General features: G+C 46.9%; 1 pseudogene; it reads left to right on the top strand.

Moving 5' to 3' along the window:
• Positions 1 to 4,694: 4,694 nt before the first annotated feature.
• Positions 4,695 to 7,047, top strand: LOC139409610 (uncharacterized; annotated as a pseudogene).
• Positions 7,048 to 8,386: the final 1,339 nt, after the last annotated feature.

The raw sequence follows: 8,386 nt of genomic DNA, 5'->3' as shown, positions 1-8,386 counted from the left end.
ACGCCCCTCAGGGAGAATCCCCTCGGGGTCAGTGGAGGCTACTGAAGAACTGAAGAGACGAGACAAAGCATCAGGCTTGGTGTTCTTAGAGCCCGGACGATAAGAAATCACGAACTCGAAACGAGCGAAAAACAGCGCCCAACGCGCCTGACGCGCATTAAGTCGTTTGGCAGAACGGATGTACTCAAGGTTCCTATGGTCAGTCCAAACGACAAAAGGAACGGTCGCCCCCTCCAACCACTGTCGCCATTCGCCTAGGGCTAACCGGATGGCGAGCAGTTCGCGGTTACCCACATCATAGTTACGTTCCGACGGCGACAGGCGATGAGAAAAATACGCGCATGGGTGGACCTTGTCGTCAGAGAGGGAGCGCTGAGAAAGAATGGCTCCCACGCCCACCTCTGACGCGTCAACCTCGACAACGAACTGTCTAGAGACGTCAGGTGTAACAAGGATAGGAGCGGATGTAAAACGATTCTTGAGGAGATCAAAAGCTCCCTGGGCGGAAACGGACCACTTAAAGCACGTCTTGACAGAAGTAAGGGCTGTGAGAGGAGCGGCCACCTGACCGAAATTACGGATGAAACGACGATAGAAGTTCGCGAAGCCGAGAAAGCGCTGCAGCTCGACGCGTGACTTAGGGACGGGCCAATCAATGACAGCTTGGACTTTAGCGGGATCCATCTTAATGCCTTCAGCGGAAATAACAGAACCGAGAAATGTGACGGAGGAGGCATGAAAAGTGCACTTCTCAGCCTTCACAAAAAGACAATTCTCTAAAAGGCGCTGGAGGACACGTCGAACGTGCTGAACATGAATCTGGAGTGACGGTGAAAAAATCAGGATATCGTCAAGGTAAACGAAAACAAAGATGTTCAGCATGTCTCTCAGGACATCATTGACTAATGCCTGAAAGACAGCTGGAGCGTTAGCGAGGCCGAAAGGAAGAACCCGGTATTCAAAGTGCCCTAACGGAGTGTTAAACGCCGTCTTCCACTCGTCCCCCTCCCTGATGCGCACGAGATGGTAAGCGTTACGAAGGTCCAACTTAGTGAAAAACCTGGCTCCCTGCAGGATCTCGAAGGCTGAAGACATAAGAGGAAGCGGATAACGATTCTTAACTGTTATGTCATTCAGCCCTCGATAATCTATGCAGGGGCGCAGAGACCCGTCCTTCTTCTTGACAAAAAAAAACCCCGCTCCGGCGGGAGAGGAGGAGGGGACTATGGTACCGGCGTCAAGAGCTACAGACAAATAATCCTCGAGAGCCTTACGTTCGGGAGCCGACAGAGAGTATAGTCTACCCCGGGGGGGAGTGGTTCCCGGAAGGAGATCAATACTACAATCATACGACCGGTGTGGAGGAAGAGAGGTGGCCCTGGACCGACTGAACACCGTGCGCAGATCGTGATATTCCTCCGGCACCCCTGTCAAATCACCAGGCTCCTCCTGTGAAGAAGAGACAGAGGAAACAGGAGGGATAGCAGACATTAAACATTTCACATGACAAGAGACGTTCCAGGAGAGGATAGAATTACTAGACCAATTAATGGAAGGATTATGACAAACTAGCCAGGGATGGCCCAAAACAACAGGTGTAAAAGGTGAACGAAAAATCAAAAAAGAAATGGTTTCGCTATGATTACCAGAAACAGTGAGGGTTAAAGGTAGCGTCTCACGCTGAATCCTGGGGAGAGGACTACCATCCAGGGCGAACAAGGCCGTGGACTCCCTTAACTGTCTGAGAGGAATGTCATGTTCCCGAGCCCAGGTCTCGTCCATAAAACAGCCCTCCGCCCCAGAGTCTATTAAGGCACTGCAGGAAGCTGACGAACCGGTCCAGCGTAGATGGACCGACAAGGTAGTGCAGGATCTTGAAGGAGAGACAGGAGTAGTAGCGCTCACCAGTAGCCCTCCGCTTACTGATGAGCTCTGGCTTTTACTGGACATGAAGTGACAAAATGACCAGCAGAACCGCAATAGAGACAGAGGCGGTTGGTGATTCTCCGTTCCCTCTCCTTAGTCGAGATGCGGATACCTCCCAGCTGCATAGGCTCAGCTCCCGAGCCGGCAGAGGAAGATGGTAGTGATGCGGAGAGGGGGGCAACGGAGAACGCGAGCTCCTTTCCACGAGCTCGGTGACGTAGATCAACCCGTCGCTCAATGCGAATAGCGAGTTCAATCAGGGAATCCACGCTGGAAGGGACCTCCCGGGAGAGAATCTCATCCTTTACCTCTGCGCGGAGACCCTCCAGAAAACGAGCGAGCAAAGCCGGCTCGTTCCAGCCACTGGAGGCAGCAAGAGTGCGAAACTCAATAGAGTAGTCTGTTATGGATCGATTACCTTGACATAGGGAAGACAGGGCCCTGGAAGCCTCCTCCCCAAAAACAGATCGATCAAAAACCCGTATCATCTCCTCCTTAAAGTCCTGATACTGGTTAGTACACTCAGCCCTTGCCTCCCAGATTGCCGTGCCCCACTCACGAGCCCGTCCAATAAGGAGAGATATGACGTAGGCGACACGAGCAGTGCTCCTGGAGTAAGTGTTGGGCTGGAGAGAAAACACAATATCACACTGGGTGAGGAACGAGCGGCATTCAGTGGGCTCCCCAGAGTAACACGGCGGGTTATTGATTCTGGGCTCCGGAGATTCGAAAGCCCTGGAAGTGGCCGGTGGATCGAGGCGGAGATGGTGAACCTGTTCTGTGAGGTTGGAGACTTGGGTGGCCAGGGTCTCAACGGCATGTCGAGCAGCAGACACTTCCTGCTCGTGTCTGCCTAGCATCGCTCCCTGGATCCCGACGGCTGAGTGGAGAGGATCCGAAGTCGCTGGGTCCATTCTTGGTCGGATTCTTCTGTTATGGTGAGTGAATGAGGACCCAAAAGCGAACTAACTTAAACAGAGCTTCTTTAATAACCAAACATAGGTAGGCTCAGATAGACCGGCAGATTCCGACAGGACAGGACAAGGTTACAGCAAACATGACGATAGTCTGGCTCAGGCATGAAACACAAACAAGAATCCGACAAGGACAGGAACAGAAACAGAGAGAGATATAGGGACCTAATCAGAGGGAAAAAGGGAACAGGTGGGAAACGGGGTGAATGGGTAGTTAGAGGAGACAAGGAACAGCTGGGAGAAAGCGGGGGAGAAAAGGTAACCTAACAACGACCAGCAGAGGGAGACAGGGTGAAGGGAAAGGACAGAGACAAGACACAACATGACAGCTAATGCATCTCCAACAGAGAGAATTGAATAATCCATGGTGGGGGACCAGGGATATCTCTACGACACCTTTACCATTGTGGATTCATTTGAATAGTTGAACAAATGATAAGTTACCAAGTCCAGATGTTCAAACTAACATACATGTTTCACATTTCAGGGACCCTGAACAGATTTCCAGTTTCAAAACAGAGATAATTAGAAGCAACTTTGAGTAGCCATTATTTGAAAATCAGGATCTCAAAATCATGACATGGACTTGTAGATTTTAAAATAACCCTTCTCATTGGACAAAATGATAAATCAACAGCTAATAAAACATCTGGTGGAGGGGCAGACCTATTGGCTATGCAGTTTCTGGTTGTCTGTAAAACGAAATGGTAATTGAAAATGTTGGCTATTTTAAGAAGTGGGTATCTGGGTATGTGCTTTCCAGTGCCTTCAAAAAGTATTCATACCCCTAGACTTATTCCACATTTTGACAGAACTACATAGGTCCTTGGTTGAGATAGGAGAACCTGCCAGAAGGACATTCTCTACAGCACCAATCTGGCCTTTATGGGAGAGTGGCCAGACAGAAGCCACTCCTGAGAAAAAGGCACATGACCACATGCCTTTAGTTTGCCAAAAGACATGTGAAAGACTCCTAGATCATACCGCAAAAAGATTATGTGGTCTAATGAGACCAAAAATGTACTCGTTGGCCTCCTTGGCAGCCCTTAGGCCGTTTTGGGCGCAGTCTAAACTGCCACCGCCATTTAAGAAAACATTCTTGGAGTTCCCAACTCACGCCAGGTTCCACCTCTGGGCCAGGGGTTGACAACATCATACAGCAGACAACAAAACTGCGCAAAGACAGAGAGATTTTGCAGGAGATCTTGGCAACTGTGCGTCCTAACGCCATCACTCAGAGGTATTTGATATTTGGTATTTATTAGGATCCTCATTAGCCACTGCAAAAGCAGCAGTTACTCTTCCTGAGGTCCACATGAAACATGACATAATACATAGTACAGAACATTATTAGTCAAGGACTGAACTACATACATTTACAACGTTACACATAGCCTACATATCAGTACATACACATTATATTTAGGTCTAATACATAGCACCGTGCAAATTACATTACAAGATACATAAAATGGCTATGTCTCTTCACAGTTCTCTTTGTGCAGTAAGCTGTTATTTTATATGTTTTTTAAATCTGGTTTTATTGCTAGCTTGAGTTACCTGGGGTGGCAGAGAGTTCCATGTAGTCATGGCTCTATTTAATACTGTGCATTTCCCAGCCTTTGTTCAGGACCTGTGGACTGTGAAGAGACATGTGTTGTACCGATGAGTGTCCGAACTGTGTGCCAACTGCTTGAACAGACAGATCAGTACCTTCAACACATCAATACCTTGCACAAAGACCAATTGTGATGCAGTCAATCTCTCCTCAACTTTGAGCCAAGGGAGATTGACATGCATGCTACTGACACTTGCCCTCTGTGTACAGTGCATTCTTTTTCCCACATTTTGTTACGTTACAGCCTTATTCTAAAATGTATTTTTTTAAATGTCCCTCATGAATCTATCTACACACCATACCCCATAATGACAAAGTGAAAACAGGTTTTTAGAAAATGTTTGCACATATATAAAAAATAAAACACTGGAATAACTTATTTACATAAGTATTCAGACCCTATGCTATTAGTCCCGAAATCGAGCACAGTTGCATCATGTTTCCATTGATCATCTTTGAGATGTTTCTACAACTTGATTGGAGTCCACCTGTGGTAAATTCAATTGATTGGACATGATTTCGCAAGGCATATATAATGTTCCATAGTTTACAGTGCATGTCAGGTCAAAAACCAAGCCATGAGGTCGAAGGAATCTGACACAGGATTGTGTCGAGGCACATATCTGGAGAAGGGTACCAAAAAATGACTACAGCATTGAAGGTCCCCAAGAACACAGTGGACTCAATCATTCTTAAATAAAAGAAGATTGGATGCACTAAGACTCTTCCTAAAGCTGACCGCCTGGCCAAACTGAGCAATCGTGAGAGAAGGGCGTTAATCAGGGAGGTGACCAAGAACCCGATGGTCACTCTAACAGAGCTCCAAACTTCCTCTGTGGAGATGGGAGTGCCTTCCAGAAGGACAACCCTGTCTGCAGAACTCCACCAATCAGACCCTTATGGTAGAGTGGCTAGACAGAAACCACCGCTTGGAGTTTGCCAAAAGGCACCTAAAGGACTCTCAGACCATGAGAAACAAAATGATCTGGTCTGATGAAATCAAGATTGAACTCTTTGGCCTGAATGCCAAGCGTCACGTATGGAGGAATCCAAGCACCGCTCATCAGCTGGCCAATACCCTCCCTACAGTGTAGCATGGTGGTGGCAGCATCATGCTGTGGGTATGTTATTCAGCGGCAGGGACTGGGAGACTAATCAGGATCGAGGCAAAGATGAACGGAGCAAAGTACAGAGAGATCTTTGATGAACACCTGCTCCAGAGCGCTCAGGACCTCAGACTGGGGTGAAGGTTCCCCTTCCAACAGGACAACGACTCTAAGCACACAGCCAAGACAACTCAGGAGTGGCTTCGGGACAAGACTCTGAATGTGGTCCAGCCAGTGCCCACACTTGAACCTGATCAGATATCTCTGGAGAGACCTGAAAATAGCTGTGCAGTAACACTCCCCATCCAACCTGACAGCTGTGCAGAGAAGAATGGGAGAAACTCCCCAAATACGGGTGTACCAGGCTTGTAGCGTCATACACAAGACTCCAGGCTGTAATCGCTGCCAAAGGTGCTTCAACAAAGTACTGAGTGAAGAGTCTGAATGCTTATGTAATATTTATGTTTTTAATAAATTGGCAAACATTTTTAAAAAATCTGTTTTTGCTTTGTTATTATGGGGTATTGTGTGTAGATTGATGAGGGAAAAAACTATTTAATTCATTTTAGAATAAGGCTTCAATGTAACAAAATGTTGAAAAGGTCAAGGGGTGTGAATACTTTCCGAATGCACTGTGAATCTAAGTGCGATACGTGTTTGTTCTGGACTTTGTTCTGGACCAACTGAAATTTACCTATGTCCCTCTTTGCCACACATGACCACACAGCTGGACAGTAGTCCAGCTGCAACAAAACTATAGCCTGTGGGACCTGTCTGGTTGACTGAGATGTCAAAAAGGCAGAGCAACGCCCTATAATGAACAGACCTCTTCCCATTTTAGCAACCATTGTGTCTACAGTATATGTTTTGACCATGACAGCTTTCTATCTAGGACAGCTTCTATCTACCATGACAGCTTTCTATCTAATAATCACCAGATTATTCAATAATAGATCTAAATTAGGTTTAGTGATTTGTCCCAAAAATGATGATTCTTGATTTTGAGATATTTAGCAGCAGCCTATTGCTAGTTACCCATTCTAAAACTGACTGGAGCTCCATGTTAAGGGTGTCAGTTATTTATTTTACTGTTCAACCAATGTGTACTGTGTACCGTTGAGTCGTCAGCATACACAGACACACTGGTTTTATTCAAGGTCAGTGGAAGGCCATTAGTAAAAATAGAAATCAATAATGGCGCTAGCCGGCTGCCCTGTGGTACACCACACTCAACTGAATTTGCATGATCGCTGGAAGACAGGGTCGAATGTTTCAAAAGCTCTCCAGCAATGTCTTGCCCCCTCCTCCCCCACCGAAACAGCAGGGGAAGCGTTTTACACACCAACAGCGGGGACAGGTGCGTGACCAGCCTTACAGGCAGCAACACGCAGCTAAGAAGGTTGGGCCCCAGCAGTCCACCTGATGTGCTGGCGGTCGGCCTTGACGTTTCTCCCAGGCCCAAAGGGCAAACTGGCAGAGGTGAGTGGAGTCCCCTTGGGTACTGGACACAGTCCTGGGGGGTACAAACTTCAGTTCTGATGCAAACCGCCACCCTACAGAGGTATCTGGGTCACCTCGGTGACTGACGGGGTGAGAAAGGAGGCACTGTGGATGGAGATAGCCTCACTTCTGATGAAGGACGCAATCAGAAAAGTAGAGCCACTAGAATGGCTAAGTGGGTTCTACTCCAAGGACAGTATTTCATTGTTACAAAAAAGGACAGCAGCTTCTTGCCGATCCTGGACCTGCGCAGCCTCAACAAACATTTAACCTTTTTGGGCGCATGAACCGCTAGTGGGACACTTACTACAACATCCGGTGAAATTGCAAAGCGCAAAATTCAAAATACAAAAATCGTAATATTAAACATTTATGAACATACAAGTGTCTTATATCGGATAAAAGCTTAAATTCTTGTTCATCTAACTGCATTGCCAGATTTCAAAAAGGCTTTACGGCGAAAGCATACCATGCGATTATCTGAGGACAGCGCCCCACACCAAAATACTTTTTCAACCAGCACAGTTGTCACAAAATCACAAATAGCGATTAAATAAATCACTTACCTTTGAAGATCTTCCTCTGTTTGCAATCCCATAGGTCCCAGCTACACAATGAATGGTCGTTTAGTTTAATAAAATCAATTTTTATAGCCTAACACGAAACATTTTGTAAACCGCTCGTGTCGTGAATTACGTCTCATTCAACTTTCGACAAAACATTCGATGTAATCACACACACTACACGTACAATTATCCAGTCATGGTTGGTTTCATTGCAATCCTCTGGTTAGTAACACAACTCTCCTTAGCCCCTCAATCCTTATCCCAGTCTGCTGTTCCCACATGCTTCAAGAGTGCCACCATTGTTCCTGTTCCCAAGAAAGTTAATGTAACTGAGCTAAACGACTACCGCCTCGTAGCACTCACTTCCGTCATCATGAAGTGCTTTGAGAGACTAGTCAAGGACCATATCACCTCCCTACCTGACACCCTAGACCCACTCCAATTTGCTTACTGCCCCAATAGGTCCACAGACAACGCAATCGCAACCACACTGCACACTGCCCTAACCCATCTGGACAAGAAGAATACCTATGTGAGAATGCTGTTCATCAACTACAGCTCAGCAATTAACACTATAGTACCCTCCAAACTCGTCATCAAGCTCGAGACCCTGGGTCTCGACCCTGCCCTGTGCAACTGGGTACTGGACTTCCTGACGGGCCGCCCCCAGGTGGTGAGGGTAGGTAACAACATCTC

Source organism: Oncorhynchus clarkii, chromosome 5 (genome assembly GCF_045791955.1).
Source record: "Oncorhynchus clarkii lewisi isolate Uvic-CL-2024 chromosome 5, UVic_Ocla_1.0, whole genome shotgun sequence".
NCBI lineage: Eukaryota > Metazoa > Chordata > Actinopteri > Salmoniformes > Salmonidae > Oncorhynchus > Oncorhynchus clarkii.
Note: the sequence above shows the minus strand (reverse complement) of the source record. Positions and strands in the feature narration are given on the sequence as shown.